Here is a 12,924-nt window from a genome sequence, read left to right as displayed (position 1 = left end):
ACTCCATAGATAGACTTAATAAACACAGTTTGACAATAAAACCTTTGGACCATGAACAGGTAAAAACATTCCTTTGCAAAAAATAGAGATAGCTTTGGGACGGATCAGTGTATACAACCTTTAGCCAGATGTAATTTCAGTGGCCCCTAAGATTTAAGTTTTCAATTCTTCACCCACAAGAGAATTTAAAAGGCCAGTGATCTTGATATTTACTGCTTCTGACCAGTGTACTCTCTTGTACCTAAGGATTATATCTGGGTCTCTCTACTGATAATTAGAAGCAATGTGTACAGAAACGGGTAATAAAAGGATGAAATTGAGAGGTAGGTGGTCACTTTCAATCCTATTTCCAACAGAAGATCGTGTTGGATAAACAATAAGAAATCAGCACATAATCAACAACACTACTTCTGCGTCTGGAGTGAAGAATACACTGTGCAAAAGTGTATTCTGCACAGTAATCAAAGGAATGATTTCTGTTCAAAATTATGAGGGCAAGATGACCCACCATTTGTGTCAGGCATATACCACCATAATTAACTTTGGGATCTTTTGAACTTCTATTATAATTAAAAACATAATTCTCAGTATCATGTGTCCCCCATAAACAAGATGAAAAAGTGCATTATTATTAGGGCCAATTCTAGGATTAAAATCCCCCATTAAAACGAGGTGAAGTCTTGGGAATTTTGATTCTAGGTCTATTATATAGCTCTCCAAGTTTTCCCAAGCCTTTTTTTAATATAGCTTCTACTTGGAAGTGGAGGAATATACAAATTTATAAGCAAAAAAGACTTAGTTCTAAACTCCAGTAGGCCAGCCACTGCAATTTTGCCACAGGACTTGAGCCATTTGGTTGTTGCTTGAAGGGAAGTAGAGATCAGCAATGCCAAGCCAGCCTTTGGCCTGCTCTTTCCTCTTTCAGGCTTGGCAAGAATATCATTTACTACGTATCCATTAAAAACAAAATTTTTAGTAAGCCAAGTTTCCTGTAGTGCAATCACATCATAAGATCTGAAATAGTCCAAAACATCAGGGTCTCTTTGCTTAGATGTCTAGCCAGCTATGTTCCATGTCAAGATTTTAAGCTGGTAATCATCCCTAACCAGTTTTTTATATTTATTCCTGGGTCTATTGCTAGCATATTGGTTGGGTGTTTCAGGTGGTTGTTCATTTTGATGAACAATCTGTCAGTCCAACTCTGTAATCTGATCCAATGTCTCTCTTTTATCCACAAAGATTATTATTATTATTATTGGTATTTCAAGAATTCCTTTTTAGCTGTTATATTTTGTTGTCTCGAAGGAGGTTCATATTGGCCCAATTCTTCCTGGCTGAGCTGTCTTCTTTGCAGCCATTCTGTGTTGGTCATTTAGTCCCTAGGAGGCACACTGGGATCATCTTCTTTGATCTGGAAATATTTTTCTCCTGGACTTTCCTGGATGTTTTTTTTTTTTAATGTAAATGAAGAACCAAATGAAAAATGTGTTTTTGAGATTAAGCATTATAAACATGGTACCATCAGTCATATTCTAGATTAATATTATGGGCTTGAAGATGGAGGTCAGGGATATGCATGGAAATTTAGGTGCAACACTATGCAAGTTTAGACAGAAAAAAAGACTATAACCCCAGCCTGCCTGGCTGCCAGGAGAGCTAGCTGAAGCATGCTGGGAGTTGTAGGCCTTTTTCCTGTCTAAACTTCCATAGAATTACACCCTAAAAAGCTCATCCACTTTGCTTACCTGGGTGAGCTGGTATATTCCCGGGTTTATGCTCTTTAACTATCTGATCTTTGTAATTGTCTCAGTACTCAAATTATTAATATTACCTCTTTTTAAATAACAATTGCTTTTTATTTTATGAAAATAAACTGGTCAGTAATTAATCAGCATTTGCTTTGTTCATATAATGAACAAAATTATCAAGAAATCAGAACTTTACCATGTAACATTTTCTTTAAAATTAGTAAAAATATTAATTGTGTGAGACACATATTATACAAAGTTTATCCTCCTAGAGACTGCATTAATTTAGTATTAGTTGTAAATTAACACACTTTAACATTTAGATTAACCAGGTAGTACACATCACTTTTTAAGGAATATTTTAAGCACCAATTTAAAAAAAGTAATGATTTAAATCAATGGTCTAAAATTCAATCTTTTTTCTACGTGAGTTAAATCATCTTAATTTCAAGTGCCCCATTTACTGTAATGACAACTTTCTTGACACTAGTATTTAATGGCTTGTTTTGAAAGAGTGGTTTGCACAAATAGAGTAATGTTAATTTTTTTTGTAGCAAGATAAAGGCCAGAATCCAGAAAACATATAAGACCACTGATTTCACCTCTGTGACCGTAAAACGACATATTTTATCGTGACATAACTTTTGTAGGCAAAACCATGCTCAGGGCCATGACCATAAGTCTTATGTCTTTAAAAGAGAGGAGGCACTTGAAACTCACAATGGCTCATTTACATGGCAGGAATCATGGTTTCCTGTTATGTCTGAACCAGGCCTCTGACCACAGACATATGTCCATGCCCATGCTCTCTGTTTCCTGAACCTAAAACCTTTGTTGGCCTCTACTCTGGTAGAATCGCCATATCCTAACCTACCTATCTACGTACCCTCCCAAAAATCTGGGCGGCATCCTTTGCATAATACACAAGCCAAGTGACTAAATTACAGGTGTCAAATTAATCTGCTCTGCATAATTCATTACCACAGCTTCATTCTTGCCTCTTAGGAAAGTAAGGACCCAATGGAGGGGCACAATGGAAAAATCTTATCTGATGTTCTTGCATCAAGAAGCTAGCAGCTTCTTATAAATGTATTCCCCTCTTTAAGGGTTTGACTAATCCATTTGCTGAAATTGGGTAGATCTCCCCACCTCCTGTTTTCCTCACAAATTCTTAAAGGAGAAAAGGGTTCAAATTCACACTTAGCAACAAAGCTCACTAGGTGGATTTGGGGGAAGTCACTATCTCTTAAATCAGGGGTGAGCAACTTGTAGCCCTCCAGATGTTTTGGCCTATGACTTCCATTGCCCCTCATCATTGGCTATAATGGGAATTCCAGGCCCAGATATTTGAAGGCTACAAAAGTTGCCTACCCCTGTCTCAGATTGGCCTACATGATAAGGTGTTGAGCTATTTGGAGGAAGGGAGCTAGATCAATGTGACAGAATTCATTTTGGGAATATTGGAATCACTGATGTTCCAAATCTAGTCCAGGTTGTGCCAAGTAATCAGAAGCGGAGTCATAGAGGCCTATACCTTCAGGAAATTCATGGATGGTTGCAAGGCTGGCCCAGCTGAACCCATGTTTCAGTTAGCACTATGAAAGAGAGACTAGATGATGGCAGGAAATAAATTGGTGCCTTAATGCCACAGTAAGACTTTTTAAAGCATTGGCTCTCTAGGGATGAAGGTGCTATTTGGGCTCCACTTCAGGCAGCAAAATGGCTTGGGGTAGCACTGGATGGCTGGTCAAAAACTGTATATTCAAAATGCTGAGAATTTCACTAGTGAGGGCTAATTTAAAAAGAGGTTAGGAATATAGTTTGCATTTAAAAAGTATCTATGAATGCTTTTATTTATGAAGCCACAGGACAGTTCATTATAATGCCATTTATACAGTGCTAAAGAAGACCAGGTGCTTTTTATAATGTCAAAAGATAGCTAGTGAGCATATCTGTATCAATACCAGGCATCCCGCTGCTTTGGAAACACAAATAAAACTAGGAGATGAAAAACAAAGATGAATAGGTGGAGAGGAAATGGGTGCTGAGCAGGAATGAAAATCTATCACCGCCTTCTGTTTTAATCTTCAGGCTGGAAAGAGATGAATTTCTGCAAGCTTGTTTTGATACACTCTGGTGTCGTTTGGGGGCCTGTTTCAATCTCCCAATGTGCCTTTGATGTTCCGTCTTCTGATTAACACAGAAGAGATTGGTTGCATAATAGTGTGTTAAAAGTAGAGTACATATTGCATTAATTTTCCGCTATATGAAGTAAGGCATGTTTAATTTAAAAGTAGTAGAGCATATACATAATTCAAGCATCATTCCCAACATCCCAGACTAATTATCACTGTCCACAGGGACATTGTGGGCAGAGAGAGGATACCCTCTTGAAAGAGGCCTCTCATTATAAGATCTATATTTAATTTGATGAGATGATGAAACCTGATCCAAAGTTTGCTTTGAGCTTACTGAACTGCCTTTCATTAAAGTTCTGTAGGTTTTCCTCCTTTTCAAAAGGATTTCTTTACACAGTAATAACTCATGTGATGACAATAAATGAATATTATGTCCAAATGGCATATCATGGGGTTAACAGGTTTCCTGTTCTGAGTGGCAGAAAGACAAGAAATGAAGACTTCTAGGTTCTACTGTTAAACTGCCACTATTATAAATGGGATTATCAGTCTATCACTGTGGTGCACAAAGGGCAGGACTTGAGGCAGAAGTCCAGAGGGCTCCACTCAGCATAATCAGCAGGACATCCCCCTAATGCAGGACACCTAGTTTACCACATTTCAGTGGAAGGTAGTGGCTCTGATGTCAGTAGGCAATGAATCTGGTCCAGGTTCCAGTCAGAACTCTAAAGGAGGTTTCTTGGATAGCTCCTTTAGAGTTCTGACTGAAACCCGGAGTTCATTCACCACTCCACTGACATCTGAGTCACCAGCTTTCACTGCCACATTTTGAAGTGGAGTAATATACATTACTATCCAATGAGCCCCCCAAAAAGGACTATTTGAAGGGAATAATACACATTACCATCTAAAGAGGGCTCCCTCATAACTACATTATCTAACTACATTATTGGTTTATTAAACATTGCATGTTTCTTTAGTACAAGAAATAATTGTGGAGCTATTGTGCTTTGCAAATAGGGCAAACGTGCTTGCTTTTTTTTTTTACTAATACGGGCATACACCTGCCATGCCACCCTGCCTTACAAGTCGACTGTAAAGTAGGGTGACCATATGAAAAGGAGGACAAGGCTCTTGTATCTTTAACAGTTATATAGGAAAGAGAATTTCAGCAGGGCAGGATCTACACTACTGCTTTAAAACGGTTTATAACAGTTTGACAACTGTTGAGGCCCAGGACACACTGCATATACAGGTTTCAAAACGTTTTCAAAGTGCTTTATCCTGCTTGGTGTAGATCTGGCCCAGGTGTCATTTGTATGCAGGCAGCACTTGCTGAAATCCCCTCTTCATCACAACAGTTAAAGCTACAGGAGCCTTGTCCTCTTTTGTATCTGTTCAATAGGGAAGGGTTCCTGCAGCTTTAACTGTGGTGATGAAGAGAGAATTTCACCAGGTGTCACCAAATGACACCTGCTGAAATCCCCCTTTCTACGCAACTGTTAAAGATACAGGAGCCCTGTCCTCCTTTTCATATGGTCACCCTACTGTAAAGCACCTCTGTTTGCATAGTGAGTGCATTTAAGACACCATGGAGGCTCTCAAACCAGGGCCTCCAGCACCTTACTTCCTCCCATTCCTCAGAAAGCCACGCAAAACAGGCCTTAGTGGAAACGCTGCCCCCTAGACTGCAGTTGCTGCCCGGAGGGTAAATGACCACCAGCTAGAATGCTGTCAGCTGACTCTCCAGGCCAATGGGGGCACACCAGGCCTTATAAAACAGTCAGTAGTCCATGCAAATCATCCCTATGAGTAGCAGCAGCAAACCCCTGTGCTTTGCCTGATCTAATATCTGACTCCAGCCTGTCTATGTCAATATCAATTTTCTCTGAGCTTTTTGATCTTGGCTGGCCTGAACCCAAACTGGACCCTAGCTGCAGTCTGTCTTGGAACTAGGCCAAAGCCTGATAATTCCTTTGTAGGACTAGTTTTAGATTCACATCAGATAATATGATGGAGAAGCATCCATGGCTGTAAGGCGGTTTAAAGAACTGGTAATCTGTCTGACATAATGAAAGGAGTGGACATTCCCAATGCTAGTCTGACCATATAAGTAGCCATCTTGGGCCTCAGAAATCAAGAGGTATGGGCATTAGAAAGGCAGAGTGAGGTAATTGCCTCAGGCAGCCAATGAAAGGACAGGCAATTGTTAGTTATATAATTTATTGTATTTTTCCTGCCAGGGAAGGGGAAAGGTGCTTGTGCGATTTTCTGCCTCAGGTGCCAAAATAACTTGGCTGGCCTTGAGTGCCATGCACCTTGACTAGGGGTGGGGGTGGGTTGGATTGCCATTTGCTACTACACCTCAGGCAGCAAAATGTTTTGGGCTAGCTATGGAAGTCCACCATACCAGAGGTAGTGTGCTAATCCGAATTCTTGCACAGTTTTTTATATTCATGATCCTTTGTATTGTTGCAGAGAGTGTGTGGGAGGCTTCTACTATTAATTCACCATACGTACACCGCCAAGTTCAAGGAAAGAAATCTTGGGCAGGCCTTGGAAATATTCTCTCTAACTTGATGTGAGATTGATGGGACAGGACAAGGATTTAACTCTGTCTGCATTGTTCATTGTGGGCTGGCAGGAAAAGGCAAGTGATATGATTCAAAGGCATGCTGCAAATGAAAATACTATGCCCCTATCCTGGCCAAACAAACCTCCATTCGCAATGGGATCTGAAGCAGGGACTCTGATGACCACTGCAGTAGGTGGGAAAGCTATATTTGGTAAAAACATTAGATGTGATAACGTCAGGTTTCCTGCTTGCCACAGTATGCTCTGGACATCCGATAAAAAGTGGGGTAGCGAGGGGAAGTAACTTGAAATTAATTTTACACTTCTTTGAAACTGGTTTTGGAATCCTTTGAATGAAGCTAAACTTTCTCATTCTGCCTTTACTGTCACTTAGCCTTCAGACACTGACGGGTGGGATGCATGGCTGAAGGCGAAACATGAAATCTTCTGCAATGGATGGATCCAGCTATGCATTGCTGATTATGTTTTACTGAATTATTAATTTATTTGAGTTCTTTGTTGGAATGGCTTCGGGGCATATTGCAATATTTCATTTCTCTCTCCCCGGCTCCTCAAATCTCTGTCTCCCTTAGAAGATATGCCATTCTAAAGAGATGTTAACTGGCAGGGCAGTTTAACTTGAGCAAACATTATTCCAGCCTCTTATTTTATGCTCTTCTTTCCACTCCCTGAGCAAAGGTAAGAATATACGAATTGCCATGCTGGATCAGACCAAGGGTCCATCTAGTCCAGCACTCAGTTCACACAGTGGCCAACCAGCTGTCGACCAGGGAACCTCAAGCAACAGAACCCTCCCCAGTAATGTTTAATAAAAATTTACCCTTGTCCTGATATAATGTTCTGTGTTACTCTTCTTTCCCCTCTTCCCCTTCAGTGGCAAGCTATGTAGGCTTGGGGATGGGTGGAGAATATGTCTACTGTTGTTGAAGGCCCAATCTCTTGTTCAAAGACTAATAGATCTAGATCTACAGCATTTAAGAACTGCTGCTAACAAATCTTGCTCTCCACTGCTCTACAATAATTTTAATAACTATGGACTCACTGTAGCTTCATATCTGTATGCTTTAACCATTCCCAGGTATAGGAGAGCATTTAACTTTGCTCGCTTTAATGTGTTGCCATCAGCATTACTGGAAGGATGATTTAGTAAAATCCCGGTTAATGAACGGATATGTCCCTGTGGTTCTGGAGCAATAGAATCTGTTGAACATGTCATTTTGCATTGTAACATGTATGAGGAATGCAGAAAAAAGTTAGTATTTCCTTTATTAACAGCCTTTTCTGGATATAGCCCCACAACGTTGGTATTAATCTGTTTAAGGGATGTGTCCTCCCATATTACTGAAAGGGTCTCTAAGTTTCTCATGACCTCAATGCAAATTAGAAAAATAATATTGCAATCCTTCTGAGAGAAGCAACTCACCAAGCTGTATTTCGTTTTTATGTCACTTTTTATCTATCCTTTGCATGTTTTGGTGTTGATTTTGCTGATCTGCGACAGTAATAAATAACAATTTGAAATTTGAGTAATTCTATTATATGTCACCACTGAAGGTGGGAGGAGCTAGTTGCCCATGTCCCATTTTTAAAATTTATTTATTTAAGTATTTTTATGCCGCCATTCAGCCAAAAAAGGCTCTCACGGCGGCTTACAAAAGTATTTCTTGACAGTCCCTGCCCACAGGCTTACAATCTAAAAGACATGACACAAAAAGAAAGGGGATTGGGAGGGAGGAGGAGGAGGGGGGAAAGGAAAGCAAATTCAGGCACTACAATCTTAGTTGCAAGGTTCAGCAGTTACAGTTGACAGCAGGAGGGAGGGGGCTCTGAGCTGGAGCTGGACCCAGGCACGGTGGAGAGGTGCCTGGCTGCTGCTTCCTCCCTCACTGGTGGCCTCTGCAGAGACAGTTGGTAGCAGGAGGGAGGGGGCTCTCAGCTGGAGCTGGACCCAGGCACGGTGGAGAGGTGCCTGGCTGCTGCTTCCTCCCTCACTGGTGGCCTCTGCAGAGACAGTTGGTAGCAGGAGGGAGGGGGCTCTGAGCTGGAGCTGGACCCAGGCATGGTGGAGAGGTGCCTGGCTGCTGCTTCCTCCCTCACTGGTGGCCTCTGCAGAGACAGTTGGTAGCAGGAGGGAGGGGGCTCTGAGCTGGAGCTGGACCCAGGCATGGTGGAGAGGTGCCTGGCTGCTGCTTCCTCCCTCACTGGTGGCCTCTGCAGAGACAGTTGGTAGCAGGAGGGAGGGGGCTCTCAGCTGGAGCTGGACCCAGGCACGGTGGAGAGGTGCCTGGCTTCTGCTTCCTCCCTCACTGGTGGCCTCTGCAGAGACAGTTGGTAGCAGGAGGGAGGGGGCTCTCAGCTGGAGCTGGACCCAGGCACGGTGGAGAGGTGCCTGGCTGCTGCTTCCTCCCTCACTGGTGGCCTCTGCAGTTTTGACTGAAGCTGTGTATCTAGTGCAGCATTCCCCAACGTGTCGCCCTCCCAGCATTCTTGAGCATTGGCCGTGCTGGCTGGGGCTGGTCGGAGCTGAAACCCCCAAAATCTGGAAGGTACCAGGTTGGGGAAGACTGATTTCGTGTAACATCTAGTTTGGCATTTTTGATTTTAGCAATGCATAAATTACACTTCTGGGCTCACCAGTGTATCATGGAAGCCATTTCATGACACAATGCAGCATAAGGGGCAAAAGGGGTTAGCCACGATAGCTTTGGAACCAACATGTGAATCCTTAATCCAAATAAAATACTGCAACTAGGCTCAGTTAGTAAATTATTAGCAAATACGGCCTTGCAGGACACACTGCTAACATACATTTATTTATTTATTTATTTATTTATTTATTTATTTATTTAAAACAGTGCATGGCCTTCACTAAAAATTCAAATTGGCTTGGGCAACAGTCATATCCATAGCAGTAAGATCACAACAAAAACACTAACATTTTATGGGCACAGACCAAATTAAGGCTGTGAGCCTGTGGTCCCCAGAAAGGTGTCTCAGGGGTCATTGGATTTTTCAAGTCACCCCCTCTGAGGGCTGTGAGAGAAGTCCACTGTTGGAGTGGACTTCGCAATCCTCTTTGTGAGGCTATAGAAAGCTCTACTGCTGGTGCTTCTCCAGTGTTCAAACTTTGCTATCAGAAAGGATGGAAAGGAAGCATTCCGTGAGTGTTCTGGGAAAGGTTGCGGGATCCATAGCCCTCCTGTGCCACTGATACACCCCTGGAAAAACTATGCCAGCTCTTGAGCAAGTGTTGTTCATTTCCCTCCCACATCAATGGGAAGGAAACAGTGAGAGAAAGAAAGAGGAAAACACCACTTATCCTTTCCTTCCACCCTCCTGGCACAAGCCAAGCAGGGCTTTGGATTTTTTTTGAACTGCAACACTGGAACTCACGCACACAGGCATGCACACATGTACATAGGATTGCTCTATAAGAAATCCAGGCTAGACTACTGTAATGTGCTGTACATGGAGCTGCCTTTGAAGACGGTTCAAAAACTTCAGCTTGTGTAGAATGCAGCCACCCAAGTGATGGCGGGGGTGAGGCAATTCGATCATTTAACGCCTATACTGTGCTGTGCCAGCTGCATTGGCTGTCAGTGTATTTCTGAGCCCAATTTAAAGTGCTGGTTTTGACTTTTAAAGACTTAAACGGTTTGGGACCAAATTACAAAGGACAGCCTTCACTCATATCATCCTGCCGGCACTTTAAGATCAGCAAGAGAGGCCCTTCTCATTTGCCCACCTGAGAAAACAATTAGGCGAGTGACCACATGTGTGAGGGCCTTTTCTGCAGCAGCCCCACACTTTGGGATAAGCTGCCATTGGAGGTCCACCATGCTCCATCATAGCAGTGCTACTTCCAGTAGCAGAAGCAGAAAGCCTAGGTACTCCAGCTGCTGGGGAACATGGGTGTGAGGGTGCTGCTGCACTCATGTCCTGCTTGTGGGTTCCTGGTCAACAGCTGGTTAGCCACTGTGTGAACAGAGTGCTGGACTAAATGAACTGTTGATCTGATCCAGCATGGTTCTTCTTAGGTTCTTATTGCAGGCTTTTAAGAAGGCCTTGAAAACATTATTTTACCTTGGAAATCTGATATGATAGCAATTTTTGCTGCTTTTGCTATTGTTGCTGTTTTCATTGTTGCTTTTCATTGCTGTTTTTATTGCTGTTTTATTGTGTTTATGTTTTTACTGCTTTTAATATCTTACTGGTTCTATGTGTTTTCTTGCTGCAAGCCGCCTTAGGAGAGCTTCTGTTCTGAAAGGCAGTGAAGAAATAGTTTAAATAAAATAAATAATAAAATATTTTTTTAATAGGGCAATCCTATCATGTGGCCACTTATGCATTGCCAAAAATATAGGAGATGTATCACCAGAAATGAGCACACAGGTTTGTATAATATTTGCATATGCTCATTTATGGTATAGACGCTAATTTGGAAGTAATTGCCATAATTTAAATAGAAATACAATACATCTCACCATAGGGGGGGAAGTCTGTGACCAGGTGAATTGAGTGCCTGGCTCCATTTGCTGTCCAAATACTGTTTATGGGCAACTTCAAAGTCCCTTCTCCCATCTGATGGTTAGGTGGTAACTGGACTTGGACTGGACAGCTGTTCAAACAGAGGGTGCCTCCAAATTGAGGATTATCCCCTGACAGGCCTTCGAATAAAGGACTGCTCTCTGTCAGGTGGGACACATGGCCACCCTAAATCCTATGCATGTTTACTTGGCAGTAAGTGACTATTTGCTCCCAGGAAAGTGTGCATAGGAGTGCAGCCTAAACCTGCAATGCTATACACACTTATTTGAAAATAAATCTGAATGAATTTAGTAAGGTTTACTTCCATGTTTAAGAACATTTTATTTATTATTGCATTTATATCCCGCCTTTTTTCCTCCAAGGAACCCAAGGTGGCGTACATAATCCTCCTCCTCTCCACTTTATCCTCACAACAACAACCCTGTGAGGTGGGTTGGGCTGAGAGTCTGTGAACCGCCCTGAGAGCTTCGGCTATTGGGCGGTATAAAAATGTAATAAATAAAAATAAATAAAGTCACCCAGTGGGTTTTCATGGCCACGTGTGAGTAGAACCCGCATCTCCTGACTCCCAGTCTGACACTCTAGCCACTACACCACACTGGCGTGGTGCATATCCTATTAATTATACATACTGCATATCCTATTAATTAAGTGGTTAAGAGCACGCACATGTGCACACACACACACACACACACAAATCCCTGATACTAAAATCACTGTTATTTCATTTTCATTGGGTCACGGCCCATTTAATATATTTTCTAGTTGTGTAAATATGATATCCCTTTACAGCGAAAAGCAATTATTCAATATGGGATTTGAACTGACATAAAATGGAGACAGCAACACAGAGTGAAAAAATAAGTGCCTAAATGAACCCCAGTTTGGGCCTACTCAAAAATTACATCACAAAAAGAGTAAGCCTCGTAGAGCAAAGCATTAAATTCTGAACGTTGTCCAGGGCTCAATGAACGTAATGCTGAAATAACTCTTGGAAATGAGAAGCCAAAAACACAGTTCCTGTTCAATTGTGAAGATGTTGTCATCTCCCCTGGGAACCCTTGTGGGGTTAAAATGCTAACACGTGGTTATTACAAGGCATGTGTGCTGTTTTCCTCTTCATTAGGAAGACAGGAAGGATAGTCTTGTGGAAAGCCTAGGGACTCTGCACAGCAAGCCATTCCTGACTCATTGAGTGAATATGTCTGTGTGGATAAATTGTTTAAATACTCTGGCTGTGGGTTCCCCCCCCCCCCATCTACAGAATGAAATGAAAGTATAGATATAATTTGCCTGAAGGAAGTCTTTAGTGTTAGCCATTAAAAGTTGAAAAGCAGTTGGAGAGCTAAAAAAAATGCAAAAGAAGGGCAGGAATGTAAAGCATTCTCTCTCAGCTTGCCTTTTTTTTTTTTTTTTTGGAATGGCAACTAGGTCCTATCTGCTGAACTTATTCCAACTGTACCTACTTTCCACAAGTCCCCAAGGCACCTGTGTCCATATCCCCCAGGTGGACATAGGAGATGCAGGAAATGAGAGGCTCAGCCTGGACTTTGCTGATCATACAAATCTATTTTTAGAGGTGATGTTTGCCCTGTCCTGGACGGGGTTGCACTCTCCCTAAAGGATCGGGTCCGTAGTTTGGGGGTGCTCTTGGATCCAGAACTGTCACTTCAGGCACAGGTGAACTCAGTAGCATAGAGCACCTTTTATCAGCTTAGGTTGATATACCAGCTGTGCCCTTATCTGGACAGAGATAGCCTAGCTACAGTTATCCATGCTCTGATAACCTCCTGTTTGGATTACTGCAATGTGTTATACATGGGGCTGCCTTTGAAAATGGCAGCCCCACGTATAAGGAGGAGGGCTTTCTCTGCTGTGGCACCCTGGTTGTGGAA

This window comes from Elgaria multicarinata, chromosome 9 (genome assembly GCF_023053635.1).
Source record: "Elgaria multicarinata webbii isolate HBS135686 ecotype San Diego chromosome 9, rElgMul1.1.pri, whole genome shotgun sequence".
NCBI classification, from domain to species: domain Eukaryota; kingdom Metazoa; phylum Chordata; class Lepidosauria; order Squamata; family Anguidae; genus Elgaria; species Elgaria multicarinata.
This window is presented reverse-complemented; position numbering follows the sequence as displayed.